We start from the raw sequence: 16,459 nt of genomic DNA, 5'->3' as shown, positions 1-16,459 counted from the left end.
AGCCATAAATAGTACGTGCCTCGAGTGTGAGTGTGCTGGAAGTGGTCACGGGGGACAGGAGGGGTAAAGGAATAGGGCTGTCAAGGAGCCTACCCTCTCTATTTGGGAAGGCAGGGTCTTAACATGGAGAGAAAAGAACATCTTCCCTTCCGGAAAAGTCAAGGGCCAAGTGATGGGCTATGCTGTACATACAGGATGGGTATGGGAGCTGAGTTGCCGGCCTGCCCGGGGTTAGTAGGAAAAGGTCTTGCACAGGTGGATTTGGTTTGAACCATGCAGCCATATTACTAGGATTGGCTTTGGGAAAGGTTACCACCCTTTGTTGATTCAATCAGAAGCTTTTCAAACTGGTTCAGTCTGTGGCTCACAAAGGAGGAACTCCAAGCAGATACCAGGAGCCAAGGTCTGTTTTTCTGAGGCTGTCAGTGCCAATCATCAACAAAAGGGATCCTTTCTATTTGTTTTGGTCTGCACTTGGAGTACCTCCTATAGTCCTTTGAAGTGAGTCTCTGGGGAAATAAAAGGTTAGCCCAGGATAAATCCCTCCCCTTTGCAGCCACTGGGAAACCAGGCTGCCCCTCATTCTGCCAAGATCCGGTGGTAATCCTGTCCCAGCTCTCCATTCTACAGCTGATCCTCCTGCCCACCTCTCCCAGGTGGGTCCACACAGACAAAAGGAGCCATCCTAACTCCTCCACTTGTTGTCTTTCTTTGACATCAAGTCCTATTGCGCTGAATAGGAATGGATGCTTGGATGTTTGGGAAATGAATTAATGGACACCAGGGACATAGAACAAATGGAAATGAATTGTTTCCTGATAGACTACTTGGCAACCAGAAATGCCTAAGGGACATAAACTGTGCTGTCTGCTTTACTTTTGAAGTTTATTTTTTGAAATTTGAAATTTGAAGAGTTAAAAAATGTTTTTGCTAGAACAGGGCTCCATACATACTGATTACACTGTATTCCTTTTGTACATTTTATGTACAATTCTTCCATAATCCAATTTCCTTAAACCCTTTCAGGGATAGTCTTACCTTCTCCAGTTTCCAGCCAGATGTGAACTTAAACTGTGTGTCCTCCTGCACCTGGGTGCTCAGTAGGTTAAGCATCTACCTTTGGCTCAGCTCATGATCTAGGTTCCTGGGGATCGAGCCCTCATTAGGCAAGGAGTCTGCTTCTCCCTCTCCCTCTGAGCTCTCTCACAAGGAAAGAAAGAGAAGGAAACAAAGTGTCCTCAAAGAAACCAAAAAAAAAGGTGAACGTCCATTTAGAACAACTTCTGCTTAGCAGAATGGAAGAAAAGGACTCCTTGTTATTCCTGATCTAAATTCTAAATGGTGGGGCAGCCCCGGTGGTGCAGCGGTTTGGCGCCGCCTGCAGCCCGGGGTGTGTGATCCTGGAGACCCGGGATCGAGTCCCTCTGGGAATGTGTTCAGCATAAGAAAAAGATTTCTAGCATCTACCAATAGTTAAATGGAAAAACTCTCACAGTGGTCCTATCAGTAAATAAACCATTTTTTAAGACTCCCAATAATTTACTTGTCAACATCTGAAATCATGTTGAACAAACTGGGAGACCAGATGCCAGTCAGCCTGTGCCAATTGGTGCTCCTGTTGACTACAGGTGTCCTCAACAGGCTTAGCATGCTGTTTGGTCAAGAAGACCTGTACTCCTTGTCTGGCTTTCCTTTAGCCACTCACTGCCTCATCTAGAGTGATCTCCTCCTCAGTGAAAATCAGGTCATGATTTGGTATTGGGTTGATTTGGTATTATTGCTTTGTTCTTAATCAAACAACTGAGACTTTTGAGTCAACAAATTTTCTTGGGGCAGCTGGGTTGCGCAGTCAGAGTCCAACTCATCTCAGGGTTGTGGGATGGACTCTGTGTTGGGGTCCTGGCTCAGTGGGGAATCTGCTGGAGAATCCCTCCCTCTCCTTCTGCCCGGACCCCCACCTCCTGCTCACGTTCTCTCTCTCTCTCTCTCTCTCTCTCTCTCTCTCCCTCTCTCTCTCTCTCTCTCTCTCTCTCTCTCTCTCTCTCTCAAATAATTGAAATAAATACTGGAGGCAGTTCATTCATTTACAACCCTGAAAAACTGCCAACACAATATATGCTTTTTTTTCTGCTGCAAGAATCAGTGTGTTGCCCGGAAGCCCCACCTGACAAGAGGATGCCTTCATAAAAGCGTTTTAAAAACTGGGCAAAGGGATCTCTGGGTGGCGCAATGGTTTGGCGCCTGCCTTTGGCCCAGGGCGCGATCCTGGAGACCCGGGATCGAATCCCACGTCGGGCTCCCGGTGCATGGAGCCTGCTTCTCCCTCTGCCTGTGTCTCTGCCCCTCTCTCTCTCTCTCTCTGTGACTATCATAAATAAATAAAAATTTTAAAAAATAAAAAATAATAAAAAATAAAAACTGGGCAAAGAGAGAAGGACAAGACTTACCACCATCGGCAAATCTGAAATGAGAGTCTTTTCTGATATGGGATAGATTCATAGGTTCTAAAGGGAGAAGGGGCCAAGGGGGAAGTAAGATTCTTCAGCTGGGAATGAGTTTCAGAAGGTGATTCCCAGTGGCCAGTAGCGTAGTGCTGGTGTGCGGTACTCTTCACAGTACTAGAGGGGCCGAGTTATCATTACATTCAGTCTACGTGGAGGTCCTGTCACCCCCTAGGAAACACATATATTGGTGATTCCTGCAGATTGAAACATAGGATTAGCCTCTTGGTTCAGAGGCTAAAATGTCTTTGTCTACCAGGCAAATATGTTTATTTCTTTGACTTGACTGTAATTTGTCTGGGGATCATCAGCAGCACACTAGCAGTGGGCTAGTGAATGCCCACTAGCTACACGCAACTACTTTACAAGTCTTGTGTATTAAGTAGCAAAGCATATGAAATAATGTCTCATGTCCCCTCTTGAAAAGCATCAGTGGTTTCTGCCATCAGCTCCATGGAACCCCAGATGCTAACTGACCCACACAGAAACCTGCTTGAGAATTGCTTCTGGGACAGTTATTGGATCTGCATATGTGTAAATACTCTGTTGTATAGAAATTAAAGGAGGCCTATGGGTAACACCCCAAACCTTTAACTTTCCTTATGTGCATTCAGAAGGTGGCTTTTGTCGCTCACTTGCTCTCCTCCAGATCTGCTGTTTCCTTTCCTACCTGCCTGTTCTGGAACAGGATAGCCTACACAGCACAGGGCGGCCAAAAGACATAAAGAAGTCTGGGATGCTCAGGTGCCCCACGTGGGGGAAGCAAGTATTAGCTGAAATTCTCAGTGGATCTCAGCAAGGCTTCTGCACGGTGCTCTAAACAATGCACATTATGCTTCCAAATTAAATCAGGGATAACAGAGTTGCCGGGCGGCTCAGCTGGTTAAGCCGCTATGTTCCACTTAGTTCATGATCTTAGGATCCTGGATTGATCCCAGCATCAGGCTCCCTGCTCAGCAGGAAGTCTACTTCTTCCTCTCCCTCTTTCTCTCTCCACTGCTCATGCTCTCTCTCCCTCTGTCTCTTTCTTTCTCAAATGAATAAAGAAAATCTTTAAAAAAAAACATAGATATGAGTATTGTCATGCTTGAAGAAAATAGTCTTATAAATCTTTCATCTCATACAAACGTACCTTCAAGCTGGTATCTTTCGGAATTCCGTATAATCTGTGTACTAACTCCGTAACTTCCCTCTCAACGATTTCTTGACTGGTGCCTTTCACATCGATGTAGTGGCAGTCACCACTGGAGAAATGGCAAGAAATTGCCTGTACAGGGTGAAATGATTAATATTGGGGGAGAAAAAAATCTGTTAACAGCAACAACCAAACAGAAAGACTTCTTTTAGAACATCAGCTAGTTCACTAGCATTTGATTTCTAGAATGTTCCATCGTGTCTTGGATTAGTCTCTTTGGGGTTCAGTATCTTTTCTCCCCTTGGTACAGCTAAAAGGCTGACTGAGAAATTCCACGAGGTTTTAAGCTCCCTGGGATACCTGTTTTCAAAATGGGCAGAGAACATAATGACCAGAGTAAGAGGACTTTAAACTTTTTAACATGTGATTTATCTAGCGAGTGCATGTCCTCCAGTCCTAAACAGGAATGGGTTCCAGGGTTCTTCATCCTCTTCTTAGTCACAGAAGTTAGTTACTCAGCTGAGTTTGTGGTGCTTTCTTATTTTAATGTCTAAAGATCAGGGAAATCAACATAAAAAATAGCTTGCAAAGGAAAATAATATACACACCCACCCCTTTCAAATCACAAGGACATTTGAAGTCCAAGATCAGTTACATAAGGTACTCATCTTGTGTCCTTCTTAAGGGAAAGGAGGTTACTTGGTTCTCCCCATTCTTTTTCTTTTTTTCTTTTTTTTTTTTTAAGATTTATTTATTTATTCATTCAGAGAGAGCGAAGAGAGAGGCAGAGACACAGGCAGAGGGAGAAGTAGGCTCCCTGCAGGAAGCCCAATATGGGACTCCATCCTGGGTCTCCAGGATCACACCCCGGGCTCCACGCGGCGCTAAACCGCTGGGCCACCAGGGCTGCCTGGTTCTCCCCATTCTTGAAAAGGTTATCAGCAGATAAACTTAAAACTCACTTTCCTAGTCGCATGTTAGTTCTCTTCTCTTGAGATGACCTCACCTCTCAGAAGGGTTGTCTGCTTTGCTCACAACATGAGATTTGTAGACAGTGGAGTCATAAATTCCATTTCCTTTTTTTAAAATTATTATTATATATTTTTTAAAAAAATTGTTCACGAGAGACACAGAGGGGGGCAGAGACACAGGCAAAGGAGAATCAGGCTCCATGCAGGCAGCCCAATGTAGGACTGGATACCCGGACTGGGATCACCCCCTGAGCCAAGGCAGACGCTCAACCGCTGAGCCACACAGGGACCCCCATTTCCCATGGAAGCCCCCACACCACACCAAGAAAAAGTGACACTTGAGGCCAGAGGGGATAAGTACATTACCATATACGCATTTTTAAGTCTTTTTGTAGGGGTTCATCTTTTCCCAAATAAAGTAGTTCAAAAACTACTGAAAAATTACAAGTTAGGATATTATCAATCACATTACTTGGTTTCTTACTATTTACCTTTTAGTTTCATACAGTAATCACTTTATACTATATTTTCAGGTTTTGACATGAGATCTTTCAGTATGTTGTTATCCTACTCAGTTTATAACCCTGATCATATAGGAAGTAATATAATTCTCTAACTCATACAGACTTTCAGACTATTTGTCTTAGCTTGCTGTTTTGATACAGATGCGTATACATAAAATTCCATTTTTCATATCCAGTTGAATTTTGACACCAAGGACACATGATAAATGGCCAAATTCATGAATTTCACGAACATTCACATTATTTATGTCACTGTGGCTGTACCCCTGCTTGTACAGTTCTGAGGATCATGTTGGTGGGGAGTCTGATCTAGCCTTTATTTAAAATTTTGGCATTGTGTTCATGAAGATATTTTTTGCATTGATTTTGATTTTCTAAATACTGCCTATCTAAATGATAGTTAAACTATCATTTAACTTGATTGTTGAGGTTTTTTGCACCATCCCCCGACCCCTGCTAAATTTTCCCTGGAGGAGAGGGCTTTCTTGCCTCACCCTCATCCTGGCCCTTTTGACCTGGTGGAAATATGAATGAATGGAAGATGAAACATGGTAGCTAACCCTGCACCTAGGGAGACAATGGGTGTTGGTGTGACAAACTGGCACGTTTCACTCAACCCCAAAAACCCCCGATATATCGTACTAAGAGCCATGTAATGTGGGTAATGTCAGTCCACAGTGCTGTCAGAGCTGCTGAATTTTTGAAAAGAGAGAAATCTGGGAATATGGGGAAATTCTGTCAAATTTTAATGTAAGCAATGAAATCAATAGGTTTTTAATATATTCATTGCTATGGGGCAAAAAACATGGCTCGCTGCCAAATCTTATTTCTGGGCAGCCAGTTCAATAACAAAGCTATTATAAACTGCCGTCATAAATGGTTCTTATATCCATTTCCCATTTTAAGATTTTAGTACATCATCCATTCTTTCTGTCTCCAAAAGCACAGGCTGTGGGCTACCAAGCAACTCTATGAATGTTCCTAATTCAGGATCAGTAGGATTGGGAACCAGAGGTCATATGGCCTCCTACTGATAACTTAGCAAAAAAGCATGAGGTATCAAATATATTTCCTGGTAAATAAACCAGAGCAAGAGCAGTTTAGTTAAACATCACAAATCTCATAAAGTTTCCCATATCTTGACATTTTTGCTTCTAACCTATTCGTCTTTGGAAAGCACGGTGATGTAATGCATACCTTGCGGTATCCTTGAGTTTTGTTCCAGCCAGATCCATGGATGAGCAAAGGATGAAAGAAAACGGTGTCTCCTTTCTCCATCACGAGGTGCACGCAGGGGCTGTTTTCATCGTAGTCCCGGATCTCATAGAACATTAAGTTCACGCCCCCCTAGAACACATAAGAGAACCCAACTCTGTATTTGAGGAACCCAATGACTAAAAAGTAGATTTCCTAAGTTCTTCCAAGAGAAAGATAAATAGATTCTTAACAGGTACTGCAAATATACAAAAGCTTCTCAGATGTGTGGCTGTGAAAGTCACATTGTGATATTAAAATCATGGATTTAGGGAGGCAAAGGAAGATGCTGAAATTTCCACATACCCGTCATAAGTGTATTATATTTGAGGATCTAGATCAACGTTGCATTTTGCAGTTAACATGGGAGATCACCTTTCAAGCCTGAATGTATAATCATTCTTTCCCAGGATGATATTCTCCTCACCTAGAACTTTGCCTGAACCATTCTTCTATAACTCAGGAGTACCTCTAAAAAGCTAATTGTTCTCCCAAACCAGCACAGCAAAAATCTCAATTTTTCTCAGCTCAGAAAGCACTGGTGTCACATCCAGAGTAAGGAAAGAAATACAGTAAATTAAAACATTCTGTTTTTTTATAACTATTTCCCAAGTCAGTTATTTCATTAAGTAATAGTTATGGTGGGAGGACGGCATCACATTTCCCTTCCTGAGACTGTGCCACGTTCTTCTGGGGAAAGGACTGCTTTCCTGCTGGACTCAGTTGTGGTTTTCATCCAGTGCACTTCTCTCCTGGCCAGGGTTGATACGTGACCTAAACTAAGTCAATCTAACCTCCCACTGTGGTCACTTTGAATCTGAGCAGAAGATGGAAGGCACTGGTCATGATCACAGTTCAGTTGACCCCACCAGGTGCCCCACCCCGAGTGTTCCCACTGAACATAACCCCCACTCTCCTGCTCATCAGAGCTAGCCAGCCTTTCCATGGACTCAGCAGGTGCCTGCTACCCTCCAAAACACTCCGTTTGGCTTAAGTCAGCCACGGCCCACTTCTGTTGCCTGCACCAAACTTTCCCCAAAACTCAACTGAATTTGTGAATCTCACAGTTTCAGTTATATCAGAATCCAGACCCCAGTATTTTCCTTGGCACTAATCCTCAGTGCAAGAATCTAACTAATTGAGACAGAAGGCCTGAAAGCCATATTCTTTACTTCCTACGGACCCCATTCATTCTTCCTGCGTTAACAACCCGTGCTCTTCTCATTCTGACCATCATTATGGGATTTCAAGACCATATTGTCTGATCCCTAAAACACTTACCATCTCCTCTCTGGTTTCTCTGCCTCTGGACTCTTACCTCCAGTATATCCTGCTCTAGGCCTCTAGATTATCATTATTTTTTTTTAAAGATGTTTTTTTTTAATTTTTATTTATTTATGATAGTCACAGAGAGAGAGAGAGAGGCAGAGACACAGGCGGAGGAAGAAGCAGGCTCCATGTACCGGGAGCCTGATGTGGGACTTGATCCGGGGTCTCCAGGATCGCGCCCTGGGCCAAAGGCAGGCGCCAAACCGCTGCGCCACCCAGGGATCCCTAGATTATCATTATTGAAGGAACAATTTGATCTCACCATTCATGGGCTCAAAAGCCTTCTATACTCTTCCATCTTCACTAGCTCAGTTCCATACACCATATAACAGTCATGCGATGGAATACTACTCATGCTTCCCCAGAGTCTTCATTGGTCTCTCTAGCAGAAAAGAGATGAGCCCTCTCTCTTCTTTATGCCAAGAGCCATCAATCAGTGGTAAGAAGCAGTTGGCACTTTACACATGCATGTGGTGTTGCAAGTGTTGACATCTTACCTGTGCAATTGGTCTTGATAATTTCATATCGTATATAATACCTCCCAAAGTGCCCCACGCTGGTCAGCTTTCCAACACTTCTTGAAGGAAAAATGGTTATTTTACCTGACATCCTTGAATCTTCCCTGATCCTAATTGTAAATCCTATAATGATGTTTTGTTAAGAAGGAAATGCCATCTGATTGTTAAAGCTCTTTATGGATAGTGATGTGAAATCAAAACAAACAATATTCTGGTTAAGATTTTCCTCTAGGGGTGCCTGGGTGGCTCAGTCAGTTGGGCGTCCAAGTCTTGATGCCAACCCAGGTCATGATCTCAGGGTGCGAAGTTCAAGCCACATATCTGACTCGTGCTCAGCAGAGTCTGCTTGTCCCTCTCCCTTCCCCTTTGTGTCTCTCCTCCCCTCCTCTCCCATGTGCTTGTGCTCTTTCTCTCTCTCTCAAATAAATAAATAAAATCTTAAAAGAAAACAACGACAGAAACAGACAAAAAACAGATTCTTCCTCTGAGCTAGAACATGAGACTCCTAACTCTGGGAAAGGAACAAGGGGTAGTGGAAGGGGAGGCGGGCAGGGCGATGGGGTGACTGGGTGACAGGCATCGAGGGGGACATTTGATAGGATGAGCACTGGGTATTATACTATAGGTTGAAAAATCGAACTCCAATAAAAAAATACAAAAAAAAAAGCTAACCTAAAAATAAAAACAAAAAACAACAACAAAAAAATGATTCCTCCTCTACGCAGACATACCTCCCATTGGAGATAATTGTGTGGCTTCAGATAGCCTTTGTGTGTGCCTGGGAACACACACAGACAGCCATTGTTCCTGTCGATGTGCTCCATGGCTGTCCAAGCACAGACAATTTTATTGCTGGGCCTGAAGGGGAAGTAGTGCAGATCCTGGTGCAAGGGATGGCGGGATGTCTTCTTGCCTGAAACAGAACCTGCTGTTAACACACACTTGCATCTCAGATTTCATCTCTTTTGCCTGCAAAACCACAGCAATGACTATTCCTACAAAACCCAAAGAAGTGAAACAACATTATTGAGAATCAGTCCAGAGAGATAAACATCAAATTCGAGTATCAAATCCACAGGGCAACTCCAGATCCTCTACTTTTTTTCTGGGTTTCTGGGAGCCGACGACTTACTGACACACAACATTCACTAGCAATTCATACACGTCATGAACTCTATTGCATTTTATTCCTTTGTAATTGTGGTTTGGGCATAGAATCTAGTATTCAAGAAAAAAAAAGTTTGAGTAATTGAAGAGAGCAACCTAATTTGAGGTTCCCTGTTAGCCTTCTAAGTGGCTGATGCAAAAAATATCTGTTAACTAAATTAATAAAAGGCCTCTAAGGGCTCCTGGGTGGCTTGGTGGGTTAAGCATTTGCCTCCTTCTCAGCTCAGGATCTCAGGGCCCTGGGATCAAGCCCTGCATAGGGTTCTGCTTAGCAGGGAATCTGCTTCTCTCTCTTCCTCTATGATGTCTCTCCCTCTCTCTCAAAAAAATTAATAAAATCTTTAAAAGTAAGAAAAAATAACCCTGTAGTTGACATCTGAAATCCCTACTCTACTTCACGATTCTTATGATACATACTGTTTTAAGACTTAAAAGTATATACACATTTTTTTTAAAGATTTTATTTATTTATTCATGAGAGACACAGAGAGTGAGAGAGAGGCAGAGACACAGGCAGAGGGAGAAGCAGGCTCCATGCAGGGAGCCTGACATGGAACTGGATCACTGGTCTCCAGGATCACACCCTGGGCTGAAGGGGGCGCCAAACCGCTGAACCACCTGGGCTGCCCTTATATTAAGTTTTTAAAGATCTTATTTATTTATTCATGAGAGTCACAGACAGGGGCAGAGGGAGAAGCAGGCTCCCTGCGAGGAGCCTGATGCAGGACTAGATCCAAGGACCCAAGGATCACCACCTGAGCCAAAGCCATACCCTCAACCACTGGGCCACCCAGGCATCCCCACATTTGTTTTTTAATGTTCAGCAGTTATACGCAAAGCTATAGCTTGAATCCTTGAAACTTTGTCTTACTTTTCCTTTCTTTCCTTCTTTCTTTCTTTATTTTTTTTTTTTGGCTTCTACTTAACAAATAAAAGCACTTTACCAGAATCTGGAGGTTTGTTTATAAGCATTGCATGCATGGCCATAATATTGGGTCCAGTGAAGCACTCCACATATTTCAGAATCTAAGAGTAAAGGGTTTCATGAGATCAAATAAACAACCACGTAATGCAATGTACACTTATTTGTACATGAGTCAAAATGCACATAGTTATACACAACACTTGGTAGAAGTGCCTGGGTGACTCTGTTGCTTAAGCATCCATCTCCTGATTTCAGCTCAGGTCATGTTCTCAGGGTCATAGGATACAGGTCTGCCTTGGGGTCCTTGCTCAGTAATGGGTCTACTTCAGGTTTTCTCCTTCTGCCTCTCCCTCTCTATCAAACAATTATTTTAAGAAAAAAAACCAGTTGGTATTTCCCAACGTTGCAAACAAAGAATGAAAAAGTCAGCACTGGAAATCTGTAACACTTTGAATTAAACAGTTTTTTTTTAAAGATTTTATTTATTTATTCATGAGAGATACAGAAAAAGAGAGGCAGAGACACAGGTAGAGGAGAAGCAGGCTCCATGCCAAGAGCCCGACTTGGGACTCGATCCCAGGTCTCCAGGATCACACCCTGGGCCAAAGGCAGCGCTAAAGTGCTTAGCCACCGGAGCTGCCCTTAAACAGGCTTTTTAAGCCAGTTGGAAACCAAACCCCATTTTCTACGAGAATGCAAAGAGTTTCTTCAGCTTTCGACTGGGAAGGGCAGGAGTACCCTCCTTTCACCTGACACTGTCCATTGATGCCCAGGGAGAAGGCACCTTCCTCTTCCCTTCAGGGAGACTCTTCATAAGAAGGGACCAACAGGGGCACCTGGCTGGCTCAATCACTAGAACATGAACCTGTTGATCTCGGGGTCGTGACTGCAAGCTCCTCCTAGAGTGTAGAATTCACTTTTTAAAAAGGTGGTAGGGGGACACCATTGCAGCTCAGTCAGTTAAGCATCTGCCTTCAGTTCAGGTCATGATCCCCATGTCCAGCTCCCTGCTCAGAGAGGAGTCAGCTTCTCCTTCTCCCTCTGCCCCTCCCTGCCACTCATGTTCTCTCTTGATCTCACTCACTTTCTCTCTCAAATAAGTAGAATCATTAAAGAGAATAATAAATGAAAGGACCATGAGAGGCCCCAATAACGTGCAGCTACCATGCAGAGCCCAGGGGACAAGAGAACAGCAACAGGGAGACACTTCACAGTCAGGCCACCTCCCTTTCCACAGCTCTTCATTGAGGGCTACAAACCAGACAGTGATAGAAAAGGACACGCAGCAGGGAGTGAGATGAGCAGGTCCCTCCTCCCATGGCGTCTATATTCTGTTGGAAGGATGTTAAATAATGACATGGGCACTGGTGCTTGACAGCAAGGTGCAGTTACAGAGTATGAGGGAGCGGAGGCGGGGTGAGGAGGCTGAATTTGGCCAAAGGTCTGGCAGCAGGTGTGCTCCCTCCTACATCTAACCCACTAGGGAGGAAAGCACTCAGCTTTGCATGCCTACCACCTGCCAGGGTCTTTATGTGTCCCCCAATTAAGTCTCACAACAATCCCTGAAAAGTAATGCCCCCAGGAATTAAAGATCCTTTAAATGATCATTATCCTGCAGATAATAAAGTGCCCAAGGTGGCAGAGCAATTTCAACGAAAAGGACGGTATTCCATCTCCAGTTCTGTCTGACTCCAAAAAATGAAGCCTCTTCTACTGCTTTCTCACTACCTGATCTCCCGTATAAGCCATATTGGCAATTTGAGCATGAAACACTCGAAATGGTCCAAAATCCTAGGTTTCGGGGCTCATATTTGTTTTTTTTATTAAAGGGTGTCATCTTTTATATTTTCTTATGATATTTTCTTTGAAGAATATATTCCTCAAATATATTTCTTCATATATTTTCCTTTCCTGTTTCCTGGTTTTAAGTAATCTCTATCGCAACATGGGGCTTGAGCCCACGACTCTGAGATCAAGACTCACATGCTCCATTGGGCCATGCCTGCCCAGCATCTCCTACCAGTATTTTCTAAACTTCAGTGACTCAAGAGACATTTTACCATTTCTAGCATATGTTGCTAACTGCCCAATATTAGTCAATAATTTTCCTAAATTAACTCATGTCTTATCCTGATTAATAATATTCCTGAAGTCATAGGTTTGATGCACCAGCTACTTTTTCCAATACATATTGAAATAAATACCCAACTACTATATCATACCCATCTCCTAAAAGTCATTGCATGAACCAGTAGGTGCATGGTGCACACTTGAGAACAGTGAGAACCCTGGAGGCCTCTGGGTCCCCAGGGCCTCAGGCAACACAAGTTGCCTCTAACTTCAAGCTTTTCCTCCTTGATTGCTGCTCACAAGTTCCATTTCCATTGCAAGACTTGAGGTTGGGAAGAATAGATGATTCAGGGACCTTGTCCCCCTTTGTCCCCAACCCAAGGGGCTGGACATGATAGGTGGCCTGCTGTACAGTCTTCTCTCATGAGGAAAATATTCTTTCTTTTTTTATCATTTGTTTAAAGATTTTTTTAAATTTAAGTAATCTCCACACACAACTGGGACACTTGGGTGGCTCAGGGTTGAGCCTCTGCCTTTGGCTCAGGGTGTGATCACAGTCCAGGTATCAGATCCGTCATCGGGCTCTGTGTGAGGAATCTGCTCTCCCTCTGCCTATGTCTCTGCCTCTCTCTCGGTGTCTCTCATGAATAAATAAATAAAATCTTTAAAAAATAATAAAAATAAAACTAAAAGCATATGAAATAAATGGTTCATAAACTGTGGTACATTTTACAATGGGATGCTATGCAGAAGTTTGCAAGTATGATATAGATATAGATACACGTGATAATATGTAAGTCATATGGGAAGATGTCTGTGGTCTATTATAAGTGGACAAAACACAGTGACAACCAGTTTGTTCCCGTGTTACACAAAGGGTGGGAACCCTGGAGGCCTCATCGTAATTCATCTAACACAAGTTACCTCTAACTTCAAACTTTTCCTCCTTGATCGATGCTCACAAGTTCCATTTCTATTGCAAGACTTGAGGTTGGGAAGAATAGATGATTCAGGGGCCATGTCCCCCTTTGTCCCCAACCCAAGGGGCTGGACATGATAGGTGGCCTGCCTGTACAGTCTTCTCTCATGAGGAAAATTTTCTTCCTTTTTCTTTATTATTTATTTAAAGATTTTTTTTCTAAATTTTAAATAATCTCCACATGCAACTGGGACACCGGGGTGGCTCAGCGACTGAGCATCTGCCTTTGGCTCAGGGCTTGATCCCAGTCCAGAGATCAAGTCCTGCGCAGGCTCCATGTGAGGAGCCTGCCTCTGCCTCTGCCTCTCTCTCTGCCTCTCTCTCTGAGTCTCTCATGAATATCTCATGAATATCCTGAGTATCTCACTTGGTTAAATGTCCACCTCTGGGTTGGGGCTCAGGTTATGATCTTGGTCTAAGGATCCAGCACTGTGTCGTCCTCTGCACTCAGCAGGGAGTCTGCCTGAGGATTCTCCCTCTACCTCTCCCTCTGCCCTTTCCCCTTCTCATGCCTAAAATAAATACATAAATCTTAAAATAGTGCATACCTCTTAAAAACTAAAAAATCCCCCATGCTCTACCAACTAAAGCAGCCAGGTTCCCATTAAGTCACATTATCTAATAGCACTTGGGGTTATAATTTCCAAAATGTTCTATATGCAAAGTGCCCCTTAAAAAAAAAAGTGTGCCATGTGTCAAGGGACATATGAGTGGCTCAGTGTTAAGTGTCTGTCTTTGACTCAGGTCATGGTCCTGGGGCCTGGGATCAAGTCTCACATCAGGCTGCCCACAGGTAGCTTATTCTCCATCTGCCTATGTCTCTGCCTCTCTCTCTGTCTCATGAATAAATAAAATCTTTAAAAAACAATAAAAAATCTAAAACCATTCTAAATAAATGATCCATAAACTGTCATACATTTATGCAGAAATTTGCAAGTATGATATAGATATACATACATAAGTGATAATGTGTAAGTGATATGGAAAGATGTCTGAGATCTATTATAAGTGGACATGACACAGTGACAACCAGTTTGTTCCCGTGTTACACAAAAGGTAGGGGGCTACGGATGCATTTTCATGGCCATGAAAGAATTCTAGTTGAATACACCTAAAAGCTTGGCAGTGAGTGGGGATGAACGTTGGGAGACTTCACTTTACATTTTCTATATTATGTGGATAACTTTATAAATATGATTTATGCTTAAAGAATGATAATTTTTTAGTCAAGTTTAACTCTAAAGACCTACTTAAACCTCTACTACCAGATTCACAGAAACAAAAGCAACAATAAATGGATGTACAGTGAGTGAGATCTGCAATGTGACTCCTGTTGATATGCCCATATCCAGTGTGAGAGAGGCTCCCCCACTCGACTGCAGAATTCCCGCCCTTCTCCACCAGGTTAATTACCAAGCGCCAGAGCAGGGTATCTCCACCTGGCCAGTATTGACATTTGGTGCCGGAAAATTCATTATTTGGGGGGAGGGGGCTTTCTGTGCATTATAGGCTCCCTGGGCTCCATTAGCGGCATGCCCAGGCTCTACAGACCAAACCTTGTGGCAACCCCACAGGGCTCCAGGCACCACCAGATGTGGTTGCTCCTCCAACTGAGAACCACTGTTCTACAGCCACCAGAGAGGGGCTCAGATAAAGGAAAAGCAGCAATTCCTGGGGCAGGCATGTAGGTGGGCTGTTAACCTAAAAACAAAGAAAACACAGAAAGGTTCTCCAACCTCAGGGAGAGTGCAGTATCTGAAGAGTTCCTTGTGGTCTTGGAAGTCTTGGATCTTTGAAATCATCCTTTCACTTGGAATATATTCTGATTTTGCAATGGACACATCTCTCATTATTATATTTGTTTTGGTTTCACCTCCCCTCTGCAGATCCTTTCAAACTGGTCCCTAGAAAATGAAATTGGCAGATGATGTCATTACTGCAGGCTCCAGGCAATTGCCTGGCCAGTTCTGTGGAAAGATCCACAAAGATTGAGGAGATGGTGTCTCTGCACCAAGTTGACCTCTAGGCTTAGGACATCATTATCCTGAGCATACCTAAAGGAAAGAAAACTTTCAAATAAGTCCAACTGAAAAATCAAAACCCAACACTATGTATCAGGAACCTGAGAAATGTTTCTACTACTCTTCCATCTGGCATTTCTATTTTTTATTTACTCTAAGAAAATAATCTGAACCTTTTTATTTAATGTCTAATCGTTTCTTTTAAGTTTGTTCATTTTTTTAAAAAGTAATCCCTATATCCAACCTGTATCTATATCCCACATGGAGTTTGAACTCATAACCCCAAGATCAAGAGTCATGTGCTCTTCTGACTGAGCCAGCCAGGAACCCCTAAACTCAACATGTATTTAGAAAAGGTTTAAATCGAAAACATTAACTACTGTCACCAAAAAATAGAAGAATAATTAATTACTTATGTCCATTCAATGGGATAGATAGGACTCGGGCTTTAAAAGTGAAGAGCATGTGCCCTGGGGTGGCTTAGTCGGTTAGGGTCCAACTGGTAATTTCACATCAGGTCATGATCTCATGGGTCCTGAGATTGAGCCCATGGCTTACTATGGCCTCAGTGGGGAATCTGCTTGAGATTCTCTCCCTCTGTCCCTCTCACTCGCTACCACTCGTGCTTTCTCTCTCTTAATTAATAAATCTTTTTTAAAAATGAAGGACTTAATAGCATGGATAGTGCTTATAATAGTAAAATATACTTAGATTTGCATGAAACCAAGATACTACCTGAAAAAAAATGAAGAGAAATTTTTTTAAAAACACTTTTTTTAAGTGATTGCCTTATGTAATGGAATTATGAATGATTTTTAAAAATTCCTTTTATTTCTCTGGTTTTGTAATTTGTTTTGTAAGGAATATGTATGGTTTTTTTAGGTGGGTTCAAATCGAGTAGATTTTATATTTTACTTTTATTTTAAATATAACAGATTTTATGTTTTATATTAAATCATACATTCTCAGAAGAAATCAAAGTTGAAAAATCCAAGTCAGTGTATAGCATATGCACAACTCAGAGCACCCCATCCAATAATTTACATCAGAATTGTGGCTCTATGA

General features: G+C 42.7%; 1 pseudogene; it reads right to left on the bottom strand.

Annotated features, from left to right (window-relative positions):
- LOC121497751 overlaps nucleotides 1-16,459 on the bottom strand; it is a 24,158-nt pseudogene that overhangs the window by 5,329 nt on the left and 2,370 nt on the right.

The sequence above is a fragment of the Vulpes lagopus genome, chromosome 8 (genome assembly GCF_018345385.1).
Source record: "Vulpes lagopus strain Blue_001 chromosome 8, ASM1834538v1, whole genome shotgun sequence".
In the NCBI taxonomy this organism is placed as follows: Eukaryota; Metazoa; Chordata; class Mammalia; order Carnivora; family Canidae; genus Vulpes; species Vulpes lagopus.
This window is presented reverse-complemented; position numbering and strand designations above follow the sequence as displayed.